Below are 18,184 nucleotides of genomic sequence, written 5' to 3'. Positions count from 1 at the left end.
TGTGGGATAAGTATTGTGTATCAAAAGATGTTAATGAAGAGGGTAAGTGATGGTTGAGGAGTTGGTCATTGGTGCAATAAAGAAGATCATGATCAAGGGAGCCGAATCTAGGGAGAAAATGTTCATCAAATGGTCAAGATTCGTTGTGTAAAATGCAAGAAAAATAAATGTAGAAGCTCGTGACTTCTCTTGTTATGGAGAAGCTCGTGATTTCTTTTGTTATTCAGAAGCTATTGTCTGAAAAAAAATAAGTTTACCTTAAGTTGCAATAGGATAAAGTAATTGGGTTTGGTTTGGGGAATTGATGACTTCGGATTTAACTACCAAGTTGTATATATCTAGTTGGGATATTGAAGCTACTTCCCAAAACAGTGTTCCATCCCTCTCCTTTAGGAGAAAACAATATTCAAACAATTTATTTTTAAGGAAAACTAATGAAAATGGTTTGAAAACTTTGAGTTTTAACGATAAGGACAAAATAAGGCTAAATTGAATAGTACCATGATTGAATTTTTAGTGTAAAAATGTGGTTTTTCGTTAAAGTGAACAGTACTAGGAGCTTTTCATTAAAGTTCCCTTATTTTTAATATACAACGAAGTCTTTATTACAAGAATCAAACCTAACACCTCTTACTTATAAATAAGATCAAATTTTTTTCATGATCCTTGTGGTGATACCTTACTTTTAAATAGACCCCTGTGGTGATAAAGCTATTAATTGTAATCTTGTGGTGAAATTCGATATCAATCATAGTCCAAATTAGATTTTTCCTTTCTTCTGTCATTTGTAGGGGCAAAATTGTTATTTTTCGTTTTGATTGATTCCATCAACCAATCATAAAGTGCCATATTGACATAAATTTTTTTATTTTTTAAACTTTTAGATCTACAATAAAAGAATAAATAAACAATAAAATTACAAGGTTCATATTATCAGACTTTCTCATTTCAAGAGAGTCAAGAGTCCAAATTCAAGATTTAAAAAACCATAAAGTACCTTGCCGCGTTTAGGTTATAATATAAGTTATTATGCAAACATTGAATTTAGTTTCATTTTAAGAAGAACAGTGGTGGACGGAATGGCTAGGGTTATGTGAGAGAGAGGGGGGAAGGTGGTGGGTGGTCGTTGTGGCTGTGGCTGACAAGGGTAGGGATTGGGGAGGGATTTCATTTTTTTTTTCTTCTATTTTTTTTAATTATAAAAAAGTGGAATTACCAAAAAGAATGGAATGACCTTTTTACCCCCGCATGTAGATGAGATTTTGACAGAAATTTCAATTTGAACTACAATTGATAATGAACTTCACTAGGGTTAAGATTAACATTTTTTTTCACCACAGGGGTCGATTTAAAAATAATGTCTCACCATAGGAATTAAGAAAAAAATTTAACCTATAAATAAAAATGAATGCGACTTATACCATAATATTAAGTGACACTAGTCAACCAATTTACACAGCCCATGTCTTGTTGCATCATTAACCAAACGAAAAGTTTGTTCTATATCAACCTCTCATGCATTTATTGGGTTTGCAAAATGGTGCTCGGCCGTATCTATCGTTCACATGCTTGTGCTTGTTTACCGAAAAAAAATGCTTGTGCTTTGAAAAAATTGATCGAAAGATTAGAGAGATACGAGTAATGCTTAATAGGAGAAACCCAAAAACAAGCAGTACTTTTGTTCAAGGTAATGGTGCGCGGATGAGGGGGGTAGCATGTCTTCGTTGATTTGTTCACAATACCTTTCATAGAACATATCAAAATTAATAATTTTTGTTTTCCAAGTCGTGGGACAATGTATACATTGAGTGGAGAATTTTCTTCCAAATAAAAATGCCAGTATATCTATATCACTAGTTGGACCATGTGTACTACTTTATCTTTATTTAATTTCTGTTGGGTTGTGCCGTTGTGGGTTGGTGATTTATCAATAATTCAGACCCATTCTACATTAGTGTCCGCCTCAAGTATAGTTAGAGAAATATAGAGAAATAGAGAAAAATGTTAAAGAAGTTCTTTTAAAGTAGAACTCTTAATGGACTCTTTGACTGTGACAGCCCGTCCTGAATTATTTTTATCGATAGCGTGAAATGACAATTTTGCCCGTGAACATTGTGTGGTTGTGTGTGTAAATGGGCTAAGCTGTTGGACCCATCTATTTTTCTTCCTAACTTTTTGGACCTAATTGGAAGTAAGATTTTGTTGATTTTGTTTGGTTGTCAACTGGACCACACGCACACACACACATCCAATCCCGTTGACCCTCTCTCTCTCCTCCCTTTCGGATTTTTTTCCATTCGTCTGCACACTCGTTCGGTCATCTCCTTAACTCTCGTCATCTCTCACAGATCGAGGTGTTTAAGACCACCATCGTACTCCTCGTGACTTCACAAGTTGAGTGGTACCTTTGGGACGACGAACGGTTCACGGGAACTCGAGTTACCCGAACTCCGGTGAGGGGTGATTTTCCTCCGACGTGATCGCGAGGGTTTTAAGTGGTTTTGAGACTTAAGAAGGTAATACTCTTGCTTTTCTAGCACGTGGGTTCAATTTTGGAGTGGTTTTGACGTAAGAACACTCGGGTTTATTTAGTTGCAGGGTTTGGTCGGTTTCCTTGAATTTTTCTGGCGAGATTCCGTTGGTTTTAGGACTCCAAAGTGGTAAGATTGTGTTCGTATCATCCTAAGCTTCATTTTGGTACAAATTTCATGAAATTTGGTTGAGAAATGGCGGAGATATCAAGCTTTGAAAATTTTCCAGTTTCCGGTGACACAGACGGCGGCCAGCGGCGGAGTCTGGCGATCCACCGGAGAAGAAAGGAGAATATTCCGTCAACTTTGACGGAATATTCCTAACGGCGATTAACGGCATCAGGTATGTTTAACGAAATATTCCTAACGGCAGTTAAGTTTTCATCAAGGTTGGCCGCGCGTGGGGGCGTGTCTGGCCGTGCCTTTGCCGGCGTGTGGATGGTCCAAAAAGTATTTTAAAAATATGAGGATGTTTGTGGTATTGAGTAGATCACATTGGTATATTCAAACACCCCATTTGAGCAATGTATGAGAAGTTATTAGTTAGTTTCGTTTATGTGCTTTAAATACGTTTATATAGTTGTTTCGCATATAGGTGAGACCTATCCTCAGGATGAGCACAGTCAATCAAGACTTGGGGGCTACGACCCTTCCACATACTAGTGAGTGGGCTTTTGGTTTTCCGTATATACCTATATACTTGAGATTTGTCCCAGAAAATTGATTTAAAATGAAATTATGTTTAGAAATGCCATGCCTCATGACTTATACTTAGATTATGAGTTAGTATAGTATGCATATTGTGATTTGACGCGGTGGACGCTTAGGTATGTACCAGGTGAGTTGTAGACTGTTTATGTGAATTGATGATTATGTGAGATGTGTTGAGAGCTCATAAATCTGCCCCTCGGTGTTAGTGTTCCTGTCCATGGTTAGGGCATAGTCCTTCACGTGATGTTCACCTCCTGCACCATATGCTCACCTTGGATCCAAGTTAGGTGCATAGTCCTGTCATACAAACCACTATAGGTGGTTCCGACTCATAGGTGATCGGTGATTATTCGCACAATCTTCACATGATCATAACACTTAAGTGTATTTATTTACACCCAGTCCTGTCGTACAGACCACTTTACGTGGTTCCGACTTGTGTGCAGGTATAATTGTTGAGATGTGGATTTAAGCCATACAGGTCACGTTAGGTGACTCTGGCTAGATGGATGAGCTCCAGATTCAGCCATACAGGTCACGTTAGGTGACTCCGGCTGACATATCATTTGCATTGATTTATATCACATGGCTTACATATTTTTATGCTGAGATATTCGACGTGGCATACTTGTGAATTTTGCTATTCTAAGCATAGTTGTGGTATAGATATGTATTCTATTTTCTGGGAAATTATACAGGTTTTATAGCGAGGGGTTACAATCTTTGATAATTGAAATGGTTTTGAAAAGCTTTGTTTTTACCCACTCACACTTTCTATTTTGCGCCCCTCCAGGTTCTAGTTAGGAGTGCTTTTTGGTGGCTCGTGAGAATCCATGGCATCTCTGACAGATTACGACCATTGTATGGCCACCTTTAGGTGTTGTATAATTAGTATTTGTCTTGCTGGACTGCACTTAGGCTACTTGTGCTCTGGTTGTGAATTCATACTTAGTTTTGTCTTGCACTTTTTTTTTCATATCTAGTGCTCTAGTTAGTTTGGTTTTTATTTATTCGCATTTCTTATATTATTATTACTTCCGCACTGTGCACATGGCTACGTCACCTTCACGTGACAGCCAACAGCCTTGATTTCGGTCAAGGTGTGTCATTGACATCTCATAGTTTAACGCCAATTTTTGTGCCAACATTATAAAATATTTTTGCAAAAAACATGAGGTGACATAATCTATGAAGAGTCTCACTTTTAAAAGAGCATATTTGGCATTTATCAGTTAGTTATATTCCTTATATCATGATAATGTTGCCAACTACATTGCATGAATATTTAAACAACGGTTGCATACTTTGGGTTAACTAGAGACCAAAAATATGATGTGATAATATAAATTAGTCTTTACCGTATATTGTATTGAATCTATGTATTATCATAATTATCAATCAAAGACGTTTTGGTAATAACTCTCATGATAAACTGATCATTTATTTGATGTTGATATATAAAAAAAATGAACGATTCTAATTATGATGTACATGACGAAAATTTGTCAATTATAACTGCATGGAGTACTATGGATGCAAGTTTTTTTTTTCTCTTCTTTTACCCACTTCTTTCTAACTAATTTCCAATATGTGTGTTTTTCTTTTCAGTCTCGTTAAGTTGTCTCACTCAGTCTTTATCATGTCTGTTGATGCAAATTTCCACCGTTTTTAGTCCTAAGTTAGTTTCTCTGAGAAAGTAAAGTGTTTAGGGCTTTTTTAGGGTTGCAAAAGGTCTCAAAATTTGGTCAAATATGGGGTATTTATAGGGTTAGGGCCGGCCATATAGTGTTTAATGGAGAGATATTCTCTAAATATTCCCAAGATATTTAATAGGAGATAATATCTTGAGATAATGGGGGTAATTATCCCTAATTGATTTAAATTAGGATTACTTACTTGATCGGAGTCAATCTTCAATTAGGAATGTATTAAAGATAGGATTTGGGTAATTAATCCTTATCTTTAATTCCTTGCCAAGGGCAGGTGAGCTGCGGGCAATTGTGTTCAGCTGCTGAGGCCTCCAGGGGTGTGAGCTGTGCGTTGGAGCATCTAAGAAGCCTGCCCATTTATTGAGGGCAATCGTGTATTTATTGAAAAAGGTCCACATGTCGCCTCTTGAATTTTTGATATTATTTTAGGCTCCACAAATGCCCCCACACCTATTGTGCTACACACATGGAAGGGGCAATCGGTGTAGAAATCCTAAGCTTCTTGGGTTTGTAGAGTTGTTACCCAATTTGAACTTGATCTTCTTCCTTGATTTGGAGATAGACTTCTTCTAAAAAGAGGAAAATAACTGCCCCCAATACCTATTTAATTCCACCTTAAGTAGAGGATTAAATAAATTTGGAGAACAATCATTATTCCAACAAGAAACAGAAGCCAGAGGAAATTTTTATTCCCCCTCCCCTAGCGTTTTTCTTTTCTTGCCCTTGCAAAGAGTCGTCTCTCGTTGTTGTTCTTCTTCCTCGTGTCACACCAAGGTGAGAAAATTTTGAATTTTCTTCTTCTTGAATTATTGGGAAGCCTTGGGGCTTGAAACATTGGCTTGCCGGGGGCCGAGGTGGTGTGAGTGACACATGGCATAGAAGCCGTGGGCCGCTGTGATGTGGAAGGGTCGGCTTGGGCTGGTCCTTTGGAGTTGCTTGTCGCGGACCTGGGCTGATGCGCAGTGAGGGATATAGAGAGACCGGCTAGGGGCCTTGGGCCTTGCTGGAAGTCTTGGCGTGTGAAGAAGGAGAAAGGGTGGAGGCGTGAGCCTCCCCTTTTGCTGGGCCGTGTGGCTTGGGCAGCATATGTAGGGTCCTGAGGCCTTCGAGCCACGCTGCCCCACACACACACACACACACACACACACACACACACACACACACATATATATATATATATATATTCATATATTCTCTTTTTTTTTATTTTTTATTGAGCTGCCCTCTAAATATTTTTTATTCGTGCTTTTTGCAGAGACTTTGAGATGTTTTCCCTGACCACAAAAGTGACGAATATTGTAATACCCTGAAAATTTAAATATATGAATTTTATATTCATAATTGTGAATATGTGAAGAAAATCGAAATTAAATCGATGTACGGTCCCAAAAATAGAATTGAGAAAATCGTAAAGTTTTGTTACTGGAAGTATTAATATGTATGTATTCGTGGTATTGAGAGTTTATATTATTTTTAGGGAATATATATTAATTTATTTGAGTTCAGTTTTAAATTAAACTGCTTACGAGGTTTAAAGTTTGGATATTAACTATTTAAAATCTGTGGACCTTTTTGGGTCACAATTTATATTTGAATAGGGCTTGAACTCACGAACGCGTAGGCGCAAACCGTTCATGAAACGGAATTATAATGAAAGAGTTATTGACGTATAAAATCAGGGCTATTTTGGTAATTTTATTTCCATTTAGAAGGCTCCAGAAATCTAGAACCATGAATTGTGCCACGTGTGTGGCTATGATTGAAGAAAAAAAATAAATGATGGATGGTTGTGATTAAAAGAAAAGAATAGAAAGGAGGAAAAGGAGGAAGGAATGTAGGGAGGGTGACCAATGGGGAGAGAGAACTAGGAGGAGAATGGAGAGAAAGAGACTCGGGGGATCGGGAGTCTGACCTGTGTGATCTGACTGTACAAGCCGACGGTTCCTCACCGTTTTTCGTCAAATGTTTCGACGAATTGGACCTATAAACCACTCTCAATCATCACCTTGGCCCTCTCTCTTCCAGTTCCACCAAAAATTTGAGGGAATTTAATGGTATTTTGGTACAAAAATCCTAATGAGTGCCGCGGAAGACTGCCCAAAATCCATAAATTGTGAAATGATTTCATACAATTTCCTCCACTAAAACCCTCCCCTAGATGTCAGAAACAAAGCCCAAACAACTAAAGAGGCGGTGGAACACCTGAGATGAAGGATCGAACTCACCCATTTATAAGGGTTTCTGGCAGGTTTGAGGCAAATTGGAGCCTTTCTAGGCCAAATTGGACTTGGTCGCAGGTATAAAGTTTGCTCTACTCTTTGAGATCTTCATTTCTGTAATTTTTGAGAATTTTTAGAAACAGTTGAATTTTTCCGGCGAGCAGGGGCGGCCGATCGCTAGCCGCGGCGGCGGGTGTGGCGGCGCACGGCCAAGGAGCTGACGTTGTGTTTTTATGCAAATTTTGTTATTCTAATTATGCTTTTGAGACCTAACTGTTGTGGTTTGAATATTAATACAATTGTGGTATAGGTTGGATTAAAGGAATATATTTGGATTTGGTTCGAATTTTTGGAAATGTGAACTACGAATGGCTTGATCCCTGTTTAGGGTACGTAGGTAGTCTAACGAGACGTTAGATGCAGTCATACAATAAGTGAGATTAAATAAACGAGATAAAGCTTTGATTGAGAAATTGAACTAAGTAAGGAGTTGGAATTTTAGTATTAAAGGAAAACTTATGTTTTGTATATGTAAATTGAAATTGGGCCTATCATTGAAACTATTTCCCGAAATATATATTTTCGGGCCCGGGGCATTACAAATGGTATCAGAGCAAATCATCATACTCTACGAGATGCATTATTCGTGAGTCTTGTTGGTGTGAATTATGACATGCATTGTGGTTGCATTAATTCATATTTTTAGGAATAAAGTGGCATTTATATTTTATATCTGAAATACATATATAAATTGTATTATGATTGTGGTGCAATTTCCTTGGTAAATATGAAAGTTTCGTTAATGGGAATTGTGATTTACGTTTATAATGCATATATTGTGAGTTATGATGATTGAATTGAATGGGAGTAGGAAAATTTTAAAAGGGTGAGCATTTGATTAAAGTTTTGGACTTATCTTGAATTGAATCGATATTATGCTATGCATTATGAAAATGTTGAATGTTAAGGTGATTGTGAGGTGGTGATAAGTAGATGGAGAATTTGTATTATACCTGGCACTTGAGAAATTAAATTGGGCAAAAAGACCCATGGATATAAGGGTGGATATGTGAATTGGGCAAAAAGGCTTGTGGATATAAGGGTGGATGTGAAATTGGGCGAAAATGACCTGTGAATGTGAATTGGGCAAAATGACCCATGGATGTGAATTGGGCAAAATGACCCGTGGATGTGGAAAATGAATGGGCACAAAGACCCAATGTTTCGGAAGAAAAGCTCCTTGTGTGTGTGCTACGAGAAGGGAAAAAAAAAGAAGAAGAAAGTTTGATGTGTATTGGCTAGGTATATTACAATCTTTTCCAGCCTACTAGTCACTGATGAAGATAAAAAAGAAATGGTGGGTGGATGTCACATCTCGGCCCGAGCCCCCACCACGTCCCAGGCTCGACTCCACCGTAGCACAATATTGTCTGCTTTGGGCCTCGACCACGTCCTCACGGTTTTGTTTCTAGGAACTCACACGAGAACTTCCCAGTGGGTCACCCATCCTGGGATTGCTTTCGCGCGAACTCGCTTAACTTCGGAGTTCCTACGGAACCTGAAGCCAGTGAGCTCCCAAAAGACCTCGTGCTAGGTAGAGATGAGAATATACATATAAGGCTTATAAGATCTATACCCCTGGGCGATGTGGGATGCTACAATCCATCCCCCTTAGGGGCCCGACGTCCTCGTCAGCACACCACGGCCAGGGTTAGGCTCTGATACCAAATTGTCACATCCCGGCCCAAGCCCTCACCACATCCCGGGCTTGACTCCACCGTAGCACAATATTGTCCGCTTTGGGCCTCGACCACGCCCTCACGGTTTTGTTTCTGGGAACTCACACGAGAACTTCCCAGTGGGTCACCCATCCTGGGATTGCTCTCATGCGAACTTGCTTAACTTTGGAGTTCCTACGGAACCCGAAGCCAATGAGCTCCCAAAAGGCCTCGTGCTAGGTAGAGATGAGAATATACATATATGGCTTACATGATCCACACCCCTGGGCGATGTGGGATGCTATAGTGGACATGAATGAAATTGTGGAATGAAATTTGAGTTCATTTAATATAAATGATTCTATAGCTGAGTTTTTACGTTTGATGAAAAGAATTGACAGGAAATGTTTATAAGTACAAATTTGTTTGGTTTGGTTTGCCATTAACGAATTGGCATGAAAATTTTGATATTTTGTTAGCCACGATAGTCATGGTTTGAAACTTGACGTTTGATTTTGCCAATATTGTTTATGACCAAAATCTTTGATAGTGGTGTTGTCAAAAGTAATGGTAAGTGACATTTTTAAATAAGTATGATGTAAACTTCCAAATAATGTGACTAGGATTTCGTATTAGGATTCATCGAATGAGAATGAAATCCTAAACCGAGGTTATGCTTTGGTTATTATAATTTGCAATGGTGGAAAGACCATGGATATTCTTTATATATCGAATTATGGGTGTCATAAATAAAAGCATGGAATGAGATTTTGGGTTTCTTTAATATAAATGTTTTCCAGTTGAGTTTTTACTTTTGATGCACAGAATTGTTGGGGAAGTTGTAATTACAATTTTGATTAGTTTGGTTACCACCGTTATGAATTGTCATTGTTGGATTGGTTATGGTGCACTAAACTGATGACGAACACGTATTCTCGTGGGTATAGGATAAATAAGGTTTAGTTTTGTTGGCCAATAGAGTGTTACATATTTCAATTTTCTCTTTTAATTGATGAAATGCGAATGGCATTCTAAAAGAGTGAGTCACTCATTTATTATATTTGTGGCTGCACCTTGAAGTAAATTAAAAAGAAAAGCGATTGAAAGAAAGATTTAAAAGGCTTTAAATTTTTACCATGGGCAATTTAGTTAATTGTGAAAATGAAAGGAATCATAGAATGAGAATTTATGCTAGTGGTGTTGCGAATTTGGCGTTAATCTTCTTTCCATTAACCAGTGAATGAATTTGGTTGAAAATTTTAATATTCGGTTTGTCAATTATAAAGCTTTGGCTTGAAAATTTGAGATTCTACTAGGTTACTAATGGATGACTTTGAATTTTGATATTAAATTGGCTGAAAATAGTTATGGTTGGAAATTTATAATATGTATGCTGCCAATATTGAGTATTTTTTTTATGTTGGTATCATCAGTGATGGTGGTTAAAAAAAATAAAAAATAAAAAATTTAGAAGAAGAATTGTGGTAAAGGCTGTGTATAGTCAATGGAGGCCATGAGAAATTTTGGCTTAATGTGGATATTTATTTTGCCAATGCACATGGTTAGAATTTTTGATACTTATTTTGCCAATGAATGTGACTGAGAATTAGAGAGTGTGAGTGAGAATCACGGTTATTATTCATTGAATGCTTATTTTGGAGCTTAAATAAAGTCGTAAGATTGAGATTATGATATCTTTCACCATTAAAGGAATGGTGGAAACAATTCTAATTCTTTTTCGCTATTCAATGATTGAAATCTCGGGGACGAGATTTATTTTAACAGGGGGTGATTGTAATACCTTGAAAATTTAAATATATGAATTTTATATTCATAATTGTGAATATGTGAAGAAATTCGAAATTAAATCGATGTACGGTCCCAAAGATAGAATTGGGAAAATCGTAAAGTTTTGTTACGGGAAGTATTATAATGTACGTATTTGTGGTATTGAGAGTTTATATTATTTTTCGGGAATTTATATTAATTTATTTGAGTTTAGTTTTAAATTAAAGTGCTTACGAGGTTTAAAGTTTGGATATTAACTATTTAAAATTCGTAGACCTTTTTATATCACAATTTCTATTTTGAATAGGGCTTGAACTCGTGAACGTGTAGGTGCAAACCGTTCGTGAAACGAAGTTATAACGAAAGAGTTATTGATGTATAAAATCAGGGCTATTTTGGTAATTTTATTTCCATTTAGAAGGCTCCATAAATCTGGAGCCATGAATTGTGCCACGTGTGTGGCTGTGATTGAAGAAAAAAATAAATGATGGATAGTTGTGATTAAAAGAAAAGAATAGAAAGGGGGAAAATGAGGAAGGAATGTAGGGAGGCTGACCAATAGGGAGAGAGAACTGGGAGGAGAAAGGAGAGAAAGAGACACGGGGGATTTGATGGTATTTTGGTACAAAAATCCTAATGGGTGCCGCGGGAGAGTTTGCCCAAAATCCATAAATTGTGAAATGATTTCATACAATTTCCTCCACTAAAACCCTCCCCTAGATGTCAGAAACAAAGCCCAAACAACTAGAGGGGTGGTGGAACACCTGAGATGAAGGATCGAAGTCACCCATTTATAGGGTTTTTGGCGGGTTTGAGGCAAATTGGAGCCTTTCCAGGCTAAATTGGACTTGGCCACAGGTATAAAGTTTGCTCTACTATTTGAGATCTTCATTTCTATAATTTTTGAGAATTTTTAGAAACAGTTGAATTTTTCCGGCGAGTCAGGACGGTCGACCGCCACTCGTGGCGGTGGGTGCGGCGGCGCACGGCCAGGGAGCCAACATTGTGTTTTTATGAGAATTTCATTATTCTAATTATGCTTTTGAGACCTAACTGTTGTGGTTTGAATATTAATACAATTGTGGTATAGGTTGGATTAAAGGAATATATTTGGATTTGGTTTGAATTTTTGGAAATGTGAACTATGAATGGCTTTATCCCTGTTGAGGGTACTTAGGCAGTCTAATGAGACGTTAGATGCAACCATACAATAAGTGAGATTAAATAAATGAGAAAAAGCTTTGATTGAGAAATTGAACTAAGTAAGGAATTTTAGTATTAAAGGAAAACTTATGTTTTGTATACATAAATTGAAATTGGGCCTATCATTGGAACTATTTCCTGAAATATATATTTTCGGGCCTGGGGCGTTACAAATATCCTCCACCTTTGTACCATCAAGGTGGGTTACTTCAAGGCTGTGCATGTCAAGATCAATTTCGACGAGCTGTTTCGGGATTTTCTTGAGGCGTATAAGCATGCGATTCTGTCAGAGGTTCACGTCAAGTGGGTGAAAGATGATAGCAGCCATGAACCATGATGCGAGGGTGCCTCTGCTAGGAAAAGAGCTATCAAATTCCATCCGTACTACTTTGTGTTGGGATTTACTTTTCCCATGCCACGTCTTTTCCAGGAGGTGATATGCTCCATGAAATGTGCCCCTACTTAGTGTTCCTCGAATGCAGTTTGTGCGATGGTGGGGTTCTCAAACTTGAGCAAGTTCTTTGATCTTGGCTTGACCATAAATGAGTTTTGGTACTTCTTTAAGATTGGCCACAAGGAAGGTGTGGGGCAGCTGAGGTCTCGCCATAAGTTGCTTGATGCTTCTAGCAAAGACGATCATGAGTGGGCGAAAGATACCTTGGAGGTGAGCGGAGAGTGAGAGTCTGACTCTTCTCTAGAGTTGCATGTTCCGACTACCTTTATCAGTGGTAAGTGAACTGCTTCATTCTTGTCCTCCTTGAATTTTTCATTAAGCTGCTCCATGACTTCAATTTATTGATCGTTTTTCTTGCTTTGCGTAGATTTCGACATATATGAAGAAAATGCACGTCGCCTTGGGTATTCCTATTGAGTACCGTGAGTGGCACTGGCTGCTCAGCCCTCTTCGTTGGGAAAAGGGTGGCCTGCCTTCGAGGGAAAAGATAAAGCGGATAAAGGATAAGGTGTTGGCTTGCCCGATTGCTGCTGTAGAGCCTGCTGCCAATGGTGGTGGAAAAAAGAGGTATTCTTCACCTGCTTGTGAGCCTTCGGTTGAGGAAAAGCCAAAGGCTTTTTCTGCTGCTCGTGGGAACTCATCTGTTGTCGAGAAGCTTGTCATTGATTTAACTTCCCCAAAGGGGGTGAAGATGATTGTTGAGTCTAAGCCTGTGAAACCTGCTGCTCCGAAGGTGACCGCATCCATTGCTGAGAGACTTGCCCAGCGGAAGAGTTCGGTGGTGCCTTCGGTGTCTAGGTTTGTATCGAAGCCTCCGTCGAGAGCCAAGTCAGGCTCTGCTTCTGAGAGGCTTGCCGCTATGAAGAGCGGGAAAGTGGATTATGTTGCTAAGGTGGCGCCTGGGCCTGCTCCTCCTTTTGCCATGACTGACTCGTCTATTAAGAAAGGGAAATCTGCTCACATGAATAGTTATGAGAGATCCACCGAGTCTGAGGCTGGAGAGTTTCCCGAGGTTTATGCGCTGCTGAAGTTGTTGACAATGTTGGGAAGTTGTTGTCTGTTTAGACTCTTTTGTGAAACGTCTTGCCTACTCGAGAAAGTCCTCCCTAATTGCTACAATGCATAAGAGTTTAATCCTGGTAACTGAGTCTATGCGCATTGATCAAGATGCTGTCAAGTGTGCTAAGAGGATGAAGTGGCGTTGGTGGCTCAGGTTCGCTCGACTGCTAAAAAGATCGAGAAGCTCGAATCTGAACTCGCTGTTTTGAAGGGGTCTGATGTCTCTACCCCAACTTTTTTGCAGCTGGAGATCGCTTATTAGAAGGTTACCCATTTGAATGCTAAGCTCAGTGCGACTCAGGCGATGTTGGAAGCGGCAGAGAAGAAAATCAATCATGTTTCTCTGGTGGTCGAGGACTTTGAGTGTGTCAATTCGGAGCTACGACCTGCTTGTTTTCCAAGGACGATGAGCTTATCTTCATACATGTGAAGTGTCTCGTCTCAAGGAGGTTGCCAATAAGCTTAAGTCCAAGGAGATGGATCTACAAGGTGCGCTGTCAGCTAGCGAGAACCTGATAAGGGAACTGGGTGAGTTACAAGGTGCTTACACTGGGCTTGTTGATGAGAATGCGTAACTGAAGAATGAAAAAGTTGGTCACGAAGTAGCGCTTGCTTCTTGTTAGGCCGATTTCTACAAGTTTGTCTATGTAGACCATCTTTAGGGTAGGCTATCGGATTGTGATTTTTCTAAGAAAGACTTCGAGACTTTTTCCATTTCTCTAGTTGATTTGCTAGATTTCTCATTTGAGGCTGCCTTTGGTGGAGCAGTTGAGGGTACAGGGGCGATTGAGGATGAGCTGATGGGAGTTTTAGCTACTGGGAATGGCACGGCTGCTGAAGGCGTGGCAGTCGAGGAACCCGTGGTTGCGCAAGCTGCTAAGGAGTAGTCTTTTTGCTTAGACTTAGGATTTTTTTTTTCTTTTTGTTCTGCTTTGCTTGAACTTTGTTGGCCTTCGAGCCGGTTTATCAATTTGCTAGAAATTTAATAAACAACTTTCTTTTTTTTTTTTTTTTTTTTTTTTTCATCCCTCTATTTCGCCATGTCTTTTGCGAAACTTTACCGTAGAACGGGCGGGTGGGCGAGCTACTTCAACGAAGCAGTTGATTCCACATCGTCACTTAGGTTTTAGTTTCGACTTCGGAGCTTCAAGAGGCTTGCCTGCTCGAGGTGACTTGCAAAACTTCGTCGTAGGATGAGCAGTTGAGTTGGCTACTTAAATGGAGCAGTTGACTCGCGTAGTCACTTTACGCTTCAATTTTGGATTTGATGTTCATAGAGCTTTATCTGCAGGAGGAAAAATGCGAGATTTCTAACTTATAGAGCTGATGGCCGACCTCATGCTCCCACATAGAGCAGATGAGTTCGCGTAGTTACTATAGTTATGAATCTCAGCTTCAAATGGCTTCATGAACCTTTAGCCCTTCTGGGCCGTATTTGCAAAATGTTTAACCTATAGGGTCGGCAGCTAAACTCGTGCTTCTTGTGGGAAGCAGAGGAGTTTGGGTAGCCTTTATGGTTGCATTTCGGCTTTCAAGTGGTTTTTAGAGCCTTGGCCTTCTCGGGGCCTGTTGCGAAGTGTTTAACTTATAGAGTCGCCGGCCGGACTCATGCTTCTCGTAGGAAGTAGAGGAGGTCCGCATATCCACTATAGTTGTACCTCCGCTTTGGAGTGGCTTCTTTAGCCTTGGCCCTCCTGGGGCATGTTGAGAAGTGTTTAACTTATAGAGTCGTTGGCTGGACTCATGTTTCTCGTAGGAAGCAGATGAGGTCCCCGTATCCACTATAGTTGTACCTCGGCTTTGGAGTGGCTTCTTGAGCCCTAGCCCTCCCAGGGCGTGTTGTGAAGTGTTTAACTTATAGAGTCGTTGGCGGGACTCATGCTTCCCGTAGGAAGCAGAAGAGGTTCGCGTATCCAATATATTCGTACCTCGGCTTTGTTCTAGCAAAACTTAAATCGTAGGCCATCATCCGGAAAAGCTGTTTGTAAGTAAGCAGGCGAGTCAACGTAGTCATAACAGGTGTAAGTCTCAGTTTACGAATTGAATTGGGCTTTTAGCCATTGAGTTGTCGGCCGGGCGTCTTACTTATAAAAGCAGATGACCCATATAACCACTTCAGGCATCATCTCTGGCATCTCGGAGGCTTTTTAGGTGTGAGGTGTAGGCAAAGTCGCACCTTAGAGGCCATATCCTTCTGAGTCGCAGCTTTGATTCTGCAGGTTGCTTAACTAGTATTACAACACTTTAGAATCAAGCCACTTTATGAAGATATGCACATCGAGGACATGACCATCTTGTCATGTGAATTCTTTCATGGGCAGGGTTCCTGCACTTAGCGTCTCTTCCGGTTAAAGACCCGGGATCCTATGGAATTGAATCATTCAGTTGGCTAGGTTTATCCCTGGGGAAGGACTATCGTGGCCAATTCTATGAGTCGTCTGACCCAGATAGTTAGTACATTCAGGGGGAACTGAGTAGTTGTACAACCCATCCACATCTGGATATTCTGAAGTAGTTTACCCTCTCGCACTGGTGATGCGAGATTTATACGCGCACAAATTAAACCCTCTTTTTATCAATTGTAGTATAAGTATAAGTAGGGATCGTTCTGGACCGGGGATTAGGAGGGATTGTTAATCACTTGGATTTGACTCAAAAACGTAAAAACAAGTTTAAAACACTATACTAAACTCGAAGAATGCAAAACTAAAAGTAAGAAAGATTAAGACTTAAACTTAAATAAAATAAAGGGGGATTGGATTTGAACGAAAATTGAAATAACGAAACAAGTAAATAAACTAGATAGAATGTAAATATGAAATTGATGAAATGGAATGAATGGATGCTAGCCAAGGGGTTCATCTCCACACATGTTACGCTTTGCATAATAAAAAGATTTCTAATTGCATTTCAATAAATCATGAATTCTCAACGCTCCGGGTTAATTAGGTCCGCTTAAATTAACCGTCAAGTTTTCCTTAAGTTAATGAATTGGATGATTGCATACGACAACCCAAAGCATTCCTCACAAGTTCCCTACATGAATTGCATAATAGAGATACAAGCAAGAATCATTAAGCAACGTGAAAACTATAAGTGTTGACGAGGCATTCGTTACTATGATGAGCATGAAACTCGTGCCAAGAATTCATTTAACGCGATTGTTTATAAGCAACCTCCACTACTTGTGAATATAAGTTCATAACGATTAGGTGAAATTCACTTATATTCTAGCGTCATATTTATGCATGAAAATTAAGCGCGCATTCTTAATAAACATTCATAAATAAGTTATCAATCAAACGGTTAAACAAATTGAATTCACAACTTATGAAATGTAATTAAAAGTACTCAAATCATATTGCAAGCATAAACATATATTTCGAATCACCCCCTAGCTAAGGGGGGTTTAGTTCCTCATACAAAACAAAGAGAATTGAAATTAAACATTGAAATCAAAGAAACGCCTAAACATTCCAACAACTCAAACTTGAATTGTATGAACGTTTAGGCACTCTTCTCTTCCTCTTCGTTGTAGCATAAGGTCTAGGGATAGTTGGTTGGGGGAATGGAAGTGTGGAATTATGGAAATGGAGGAAATGGAGGAAAAGTAGAAGGGGAACCCAAAAACAACAACAAGGTTGTTGTTTTTGTGTTTGTGTTGTGTATGAAAAATATGAGATGTTTTGGTGAATGGAATGCAAGGGTATTTATAGGAGGAGTGGAGATGTATATGGCTATTTGTTTAATGTGTTTGTGTAAATGTGTGTGAATGCATGTAAATGTGTGTGAATGCATGTAAATGTGTGTGAATGTGTGTGAATGCATGTAAATGTGTGTGAATGCATGTAAATGTGTGTGAATGCATGTAAATGTGTGTGAATGTATGTAAATGTGTGTGAATGCATGTAAATGTGTGTGAATGTGTGTGAATGCATGTAAATGTGTGTGAATGTGTGTGAATGTGTGTGAATGTGTGTGAATGTGTGTGAATGTGTGTGAATGCATGTAAATGTGTGTGAATGTGTGTGAATGTGTGTGAATGCATGTAAATGTGTGTGAATGTGTTGGCATGGGAATTTCTGGTTCTAAGTCTTTGTTTGATTGGGCTAGGTCCTTTGTTTTATGTTCTAAAGTGCACACAAAGCTTTAATTTTGTCCAACACTTTGGCTCCAAGCATAAGCTATCCATTATTGGCCCAAAAATGCTCCAAAAGGCTCCAAAATGCACTTCTTTGCTTCTTTAGCCCTTAGAACCTGAAATCATACGAAAATGACTTAAAACACTTAAAGAACTAAGAAACAACAACATAAATGCACGAAAACAAGCTAAGTAAGTCGCCTAAATATGCTCCTATCAACTGGAGAATAGACCCTAGATGGGTGTCGGGGAATTAATTTATCCTCTCGTGCTAGAGAGCTTACGCCATGTCTGCATGGCAGCGAGCGTCTTCTGCTTGTCACAGGGTTGGTCAGTTTGTCTATGCATTTGGCCCAGGCTCTTGAATAATTACTTCAATCGTCTTTGAAAATAAAAGCTTTTTTTAACTTTGCTCGTAGGTAGTAATGGCATAACAATTGACAATTCTCAGCATGTGAGGTCTTGTTCGTCAAGCTGCTTGAGTCTTTGAACTTTTTGTCTTGAACAGGGTCCAAGAAATGGTAGGAGGTCAGACGTAGTACTTCCTCAGGTTGTAAGCATTCCACTGTTTGTCGATTTCTTTGTTGCTCATAGTGGTGAAGGTGTAGTTGCCCATTCCACTTATTCGGCTGATTTTGTACGGACCTTCCC

The 18,184-nt window shown here is 39.2% G+C and overlaps 1 long non-coding RNA gene across 4 annotated transcripts; it reads left to right on the top strand.

The window, feature by feature from the left end:
• The first annotated feature begins 2,209 nt into the window (after nucleotides 1-2,209).
• Nucleotides 2,210-4,276, top strand: LOC125471794. 4 transcript variants are annotated; one of them, XR_007253881.1, is made up of 5 exons: nucleotides 2,210-2,516; nucleotides 2,593-2,660; nucleotides 2,761-2,874; nucleotides 3,127-3,193; nucleotides 4,036-4,276. It is a non-coding gene; the product is annotated as an uncharacterized LOC125471794 (long non-coding RNA). The 4 variants fall into 4 exon arrangements; XR_007253880.1 differs by having other exon boundaries at nucleotides 3,127-4,276; XR_007253879.1 differs by having other exon boundaries at nucleotides 2,761-3,193.
• Nucleotides 4,277-18,184: the final 13,908 nt, after the last annotated feature.

The sequence above is a fragment of a genome, unplaced genomic scaffold (genome assembly GCF_019419815.1).
Source record: "Pyrus x bretschneideri cultivar Hongxiangsu unplaced genomic scaffold, Pyrus_bretschneideri_v1 Contig61, whole genome shotgun sequence".
Classification (NCBI taxonomy): Eukaryota; Viridiplantae; Streptophyta; class Magnoliopsida; order Rosales; family Rosaceae; genus Pyrus; species Pyrus x bretschneideri.
Note: the sequence above shows the minus strand (reverse complement) of the source record. Positions and strands in the feature narration are given on the sequence as shown.